General features: G+C 44.7%; 1 long non-coding RNA gene across 2 annotated transcripts; it reads right to left on the bottom strand.

The window, feature by feature from the left end:
• Positions 1-858: 858 nt before the first annotated feature.
• LOC150039470 (uncharacterized) lies at positions 859-5606 on the bottom strand. Of its 2 annotated transcripts, none has more exons than XR_016534367.1 (4): positions 5554-5606; positions 3263-3416; positions 1552-1608; positions 859-1173 (listed from the first exon to the last, which is right to left on the bottom strand). It is a non-coding gene; the product is annotated as an uncharacterized LOC150039470 (long non-coding RNA). The 2 variants fall into 2 exon arrangements; XR_016534366.1 differs by having other exon boundaries at positions 859-908.
• Positions 5607-5858: the final 252 nt, after the last annotated feature.

The raw sequence follows: 5858 nt of genomic DNA, 5'->3' as shown, positions 1-5858 counted from the left end.
GGCCCACAGATCTCACACTAAGAGAATGGGGTTTGTTGTTCTGTTTCCCTGAAAAGAAAGAGAGGGTCAGAGAGGTTACTGGTTTGCCCAAGGTCACTGAAAGGGAAAACCACCATTAGAAATCCTAGCTTGTCTAAACCCAGCAGCATCTCAGGGATATGATTCGTACAGAGCCTCTGATGGTGGGTGGAGGGGTCCGTTACAAAAATCTCTTTTCCAATTTGACACAAGATGTCCAAGAGAAAGCCTTCCTTCACAGAGTTAAAAAAAATCAATGATGTGAGCCCATCCTGGAGTCCCAGCTGGGCTTGAGATCTCAGCACTGCCCTTCTTACTCCATGTCTCCTGACCCCAGTGAACAATTTGGAACCAAGTTACAATTTCCTTTTCATTCTCATTAAGCAGAATACTCCTCTTTAACAACCCTCCCTAAACCACCCCCCATCTACAACCCTCCCTGAGCTTTGCTTGACTATAAAGCGCTCTATTTCTCTGTGATCTTTATGTCCTTAGAAATTACAACATGCTGGCATAGGTATTTAATTATTGAAAGGAGATGTGCCTTGTAAAATATTGTACCTGCAGGTTTGCTCATGCAAAGTAAGGATGGATCCCACTTGGCCAGACAAAACCTTTGCTATGCTAGAGCTTTGTTCTGGAATAAATCTTGGTTTGTGAAATATGCACCCTATAAGAGCACTTCTGGGTTCTGCCTAGAACTGGCCAAACTAAAACACCTTTCCCTTTTTTAAATGAAACTAAACCTTGCTTTTACATAATACTGAGCTGACCCCCTCCTAGGCTGGGAATTTAAAGAACACTTTTAGGGGTAGGGAAAAAAAAAACAGATGTCAGATGATCCATCACAGAGTTTCTTTTCCAAGGCTGGAAAGAGCTCCACCACCACACTAAGGATAAAAGACAACAGATAAACGTCAAAGTTTGAACTCTGCTCAAAGACATACAAAAGCTTAGGTTGCAGGGAAAGCTCTCTGTGCTGTCCAATATGATAGACATGCTGGTACCATCCAATATTATTGGTTTTGACTTCTAATCCATGGATTTGACTTCAGATGTGTCTGGAATATCCGAAGCAGTGGAATTTCAATTTTACATCATAATGTAATCCATTTAGATTTAGTTGCATGGAGCATCATGTAATCCAGGCTTATCCTATTGGACAGTGAATGCAATTACTGATCAATATTCCTAAAGAACATAGAAGTAAACATGCTCAAAAATATTTGCCAGTGGAATCTGGTAATTTAGAAGAAGGATGAAAGAGCATGATTGAATCAGATTTGTCCTGGGGAATTCAAGGTTGGTTTAGCAGAAGAAGGAAGGGAAGGGAAGGGGAAGGGAGGGGAGGGAAGGAGAGGGGGAGAGAGAGGAGAGGGGAGGGGGAGGGAAGGGGAGGGGAGGGGAAGGAAGAGGAGAAAGAAAGAAAAAATAAAAAAAGAAAGAGGGAAGGAGGGAGGGAGGGGAAAGGAAAGGAAAGGAAATCAATGTCAGCGATTTAGTGGCACAAATTCATGGAATCCCAGTACTCACAAAGAGGAAGCAGGAGGATCACAAATTCAAGGTCAGACTGGGATATAGACCGAGAACCTGGCTCAAAGAAAAAAAATCAGGTATGGTAGCGCATACATGTAATCCCAGCTGTGTAGGAGGATTCAAATTAAAACCCTATCTGAAAAGTAATCAACCCCAAAAGAGGGCTGGGGGCATTGCTTAAGCAGAAGAGTGCTTGCTGAGTAGACATGAGGCCCTGAGTTCAAATTCCAGCAAAAAAGGAGAGAGAATACTTACCTGACTTGAAAAGTAACCTCGTATGTGGTAAGAGTTCTATTAATACTAATTAGAATCAGCTCTATTAACCTTAGCTCATGAATATATTGCTATACTATGTCATTAATGTTATTAATATATCATTCATAGTATATTAATAGGAATACACTCATACTAACTTATTCCTGTTAAATACTGTTTAGGATTTCACTGTTCCCTTTTCTTAGGCTGTGAGTGTTACACCTCCCTGAGATTTTTTTTTTTTGTGTAACAAGAGGCTCCCCTGACACTGAGCCTCATGTGTTCTGAGAGTCCGGGGATCCCCAGATCTGGGCCCCCCGCCATGCCCCACATGGGCTGGCTTCTCCAACACATGCAGCTGCTCTGTTGGCTGACCCAATCCAGGCCAGTGACTCTGCTTCTCTCCTGCTTGCCTCAGCAGTTTTGCTTCCCAGCCGTCCACACTCCCAATGGCTCCAATACGTCCAAAGATGAGCACTTCCAAACCCTGAATTATTTACATCTGAGAGGCTCCATGGGTCCTTTCTCCCTCCAATTCTGCCAGCCCCTCCCCCCTTCCAATGAATCATAGCAAATTTGAATCTTGGCCATACACACACAAAGTGAAGTTTTGTTTTTTACTTAGAAGGTTCCTCTTGTACACCCAGGAGAAAAAGGGCAGAAAAAGATGGAGGTGGACAGTGGCTTGCAAAGGAAAAGGGAAAGAAAAGCAAACAACAACAATAACAATAAAGCAACTCTTGCTGAATCAGTAACTAGCAGTAATAGATTTTTTTTAAAAATTCACTTCCAGGCTCAGTTGGGGAAAACAAGATACATTTCCTTGCAATAATTTAAAGAGTGGAATGTTTCATTCCCAGAGAAACTACAGCTGTTTTGACCTATTCCTGGCTTTAGGTTGGACTATTATTTGCGTTCTCTGAATTATTATTGCTGTCATTTCTTTTCCTTTTTTAACATGGTAGCATTTAGGAATGGAGCCAAGTTATAGCCTGATTAAAGTCTTTCACTCTGAATTAAAGGTTTTGAATCCAGCCTTAGGCTTCAGCCTCAGATTTTTGTTGCTGTAGCTGCTGTTTTCCATCCACACCTCCCCATCTCCAGGGGAGAAGAATAGAACTAGAAATCAGTCCGCTGCAGGCACACCCCTCTGAGGTTACACCAATTGGTTCCAAGGAGGGTGCCACTGCTGTTTTGGATGTTATAAGGCCACTGTGGCTGCAACCAGGCCAGTAAGGGGACAAAGGACATCTCCCTGAGGGAAAGGCCAAGGGAAGAGAAGGACCCTTCCCAAGCATTCTCATGTTCTAGAAAAGTCACTCTCCTTGCAATTCCTTTTTTCATCTCAAGAGTTCTGATAACTCACACCTGTAATCTCAGCTACTCAGAAGTCTAAGATCTAAGGATGGCGGTTCAAAGCCAGTCCTGGCAGAAAAGTCCCTGAGACTCTTACCTCCAATAAACTATCAAAAAGCCAGAAGTTAGGGGTGTGGCAAGTGGTAGAGCACCAGCCATGCAGCTGGGGATAGCAGGCAGGAATATGAGTGTGAGGCCTTGAGTTCAAGCACCGGTAGTGACAAGTTCATTCATCAATTCACTTCAGTCACCTGTAACATGAGATCATAAGAGCACCTAGGTCAAAGTGTTGGGTCTGAGATATTTACAGATGCACTGATCAGTAATCAATCAATGCTGGCTGGTGTGTACTGCTCCTCTTTAAGGTGCTTTCTCTACCTGATCATCTAGCATGTCATCTTCCCATGTCTGCCAAGAACGCACTTGCCGATAATGGAAAAAGCACAAACCATACACGTGTGTGCGTACAGGCTTGCACACACACACACACACACACACACACACACACACACACACCACTTGTCTGTCGAAATAGGCTCTTTTCTGCCCAGGAGGGCCTTAGACTGCCATCTTCCCAATCATTGCCTGCTGAGCAGCAGAAATTATAGATGTCAGCCACCAAGGCCTGGCTGATAGAAAGATCTCTCTAGAAGACAGCTCAGTGGGCCCTTGGACCATAATCCTCCTCTGTCTATGCTTCAACATGGAGCTGGGATTTCAGGTGTGCACTACTGTTGGTTTGTTGGTTGAAATGGGGATAGGGGGAAACTCGAGCCCTGTGCAATGTCAGAGCCCACGTCCCATGTCTGTTACTTGCCTGTTGAAGGGAGGGAGGGAAAGCGGGCAATCCATCCCTACTGGGTGAAGGCTGAGAGAAGAGAAGGGGGGAGGTAAGATGGTAAGGGCTGGGAGTTTGGCCTAGTGGTAGAGTGCTTGCCTGGCATGCACAAAGACCTGGGTTCGATTCCTCAGTACCACATACACAGAAACGGTGCTGTGGCTCAAGTGGTAGAGCACTAGCCTTGAGAAAGCCCAAGGACAGCGCTCAGGCCCTGAGTTCAAGCCTCATGCCTCCGGACTGGCAAAAAAAAATTTTTTTTTAAAAAAAGGTAATCAATGCCCTTTTTGGCCACAGGCTGCTGGGTACCAGGCCATGGAGAAAAAGACAGAAGAATGTGAAAGAGCAGAAGGAGAAATGAAGCAGTCATGGACCCCGCTGCCAGGAAAGCCTGCACTGTTCTGGCTGCTGCCAGTGCCAACAGGAATGGCAGGCAGCCTGGAGCTCTTGACAGAGGATGGGGAGGAAAGCCAGGAGCGAGAGTCAGCCGGAGGGAGATGCTGGAGGGGCTTCCCCAACTGAGCAGGTGCCTGGGGAAGGAACACCCTACCCAAGAACAGCCTTGGGAGCCACAAACAACCCCCCTCCCCAACCTGTGCCCTGGACCTCCTACTCTCCCAGATCTCAAAGCAGCTAGCCCCAGCTCTCCTTCAGCCAGGCCAGCTGCCCGGCAGGCAAGCAGATGGTGACATCTTCACTAGAGCCAAAATTACCTTTCCAGGAAAATGTCTCAACCTTCTCTGGAGGACACAGAAAGGAGCGTGCACCATGGAGAATTTCAAACTTTCTCAAGAAGCTACAGCTTCTTAAAAGTATTTGAGTGAAACAAAAATGTATTTTGACTATAGATTGTTCAGTGCCTCCGATTTAAAAAGAAAAGAAAGGTTGTTGAAAGTTGCCTATAATCTCAACCACCTGGGAGGCAGAGGTAGGAAGATGACAGTTCAAGGCTGAACTGGGAGAAAATACAAGACCTATCTGAAAACCAAACTAAAAGCCAAGGGACTGGGAACAGGGCTCAAGTAATAGAGCACCTACCTAGAAAGCACAAGGCCCTGAATTTAATCCCAGTACAAAAAAATTAATAATAATAATAATAATAATAATAATAATAATAATAATAATAATAAAACAGGTGCTGGTGGCTCATACCTGCATTCCTAGCTACTCAAGAAGCTGAGATCTGAGGATCAAGGTTCAAAGCCAGTAGGGGCAGAAAAGTCTATGAAACTCTTATCTCCAATTAACCACCTAAAAACCAGAAGTGGCACTGTGGCTCAGAATGGCAGTGTGCTAGCCTGAAAAGAAAAAGAGCTCAAGGACAGTGCCCAGGACCAGACTTCAAGTCCCATGACCAACAGAAAATTAATTAACTAACTAACTAACAGTCAGGTAATTTCCAGAACTTTAGCTCCTTACTCCCCAACCCTGTCATCCCTTGTGAGCAGCTAGTCATGGACTAAAAATCACTGAATTAAACTATTCTATCTGTCTCTGTCTCATCCCCTCCCTCTCAAATCTCAACATCTGGCTCCCAGATGTATGCTTACCACTGCACTTACTGCTTGCATAACAGACAGGTTCCATTATCAATGCTAATCTGTTTACCTAATTCTAGAACTCTGAGGGGCTGTGCTGGGAAATATTGCACGCTCCATTCCACATCAAGTAGGGACATGTTCGGTGAGTGATTAGCATTGTCTGCATGGAAACAGGAAGCTGGATGCATGGGTCCAGTACTCACACAGAGGGCCGCATCTTCATCACTCTGCTTCTGGACAATGTTTGACTCTAAAAAGCTCCCTTCTGACTGGAGAAAACATTTATGCTGACTATGAGACACAAATGAATGATT

Source organism: Megascapheus bottae, unplaced genomic scaffold (assembly GCF_031878675.1).
Source record: "Megascapheus bottae isolate mThoBot1 unplaced genomic scaffold, mThoBot2.hap1 HAP1_SCAFFOLD_106, whole genome shotgun sequence".
NCBI lineage: Eukaryota > Metazoa > Chordata > Mammalia > Rodentia > Geomyidae > Megascapheus > Megascapheus bottae.
This window is presented reverse-complemented; position numbering and strand designations above follow the sequence as displayed.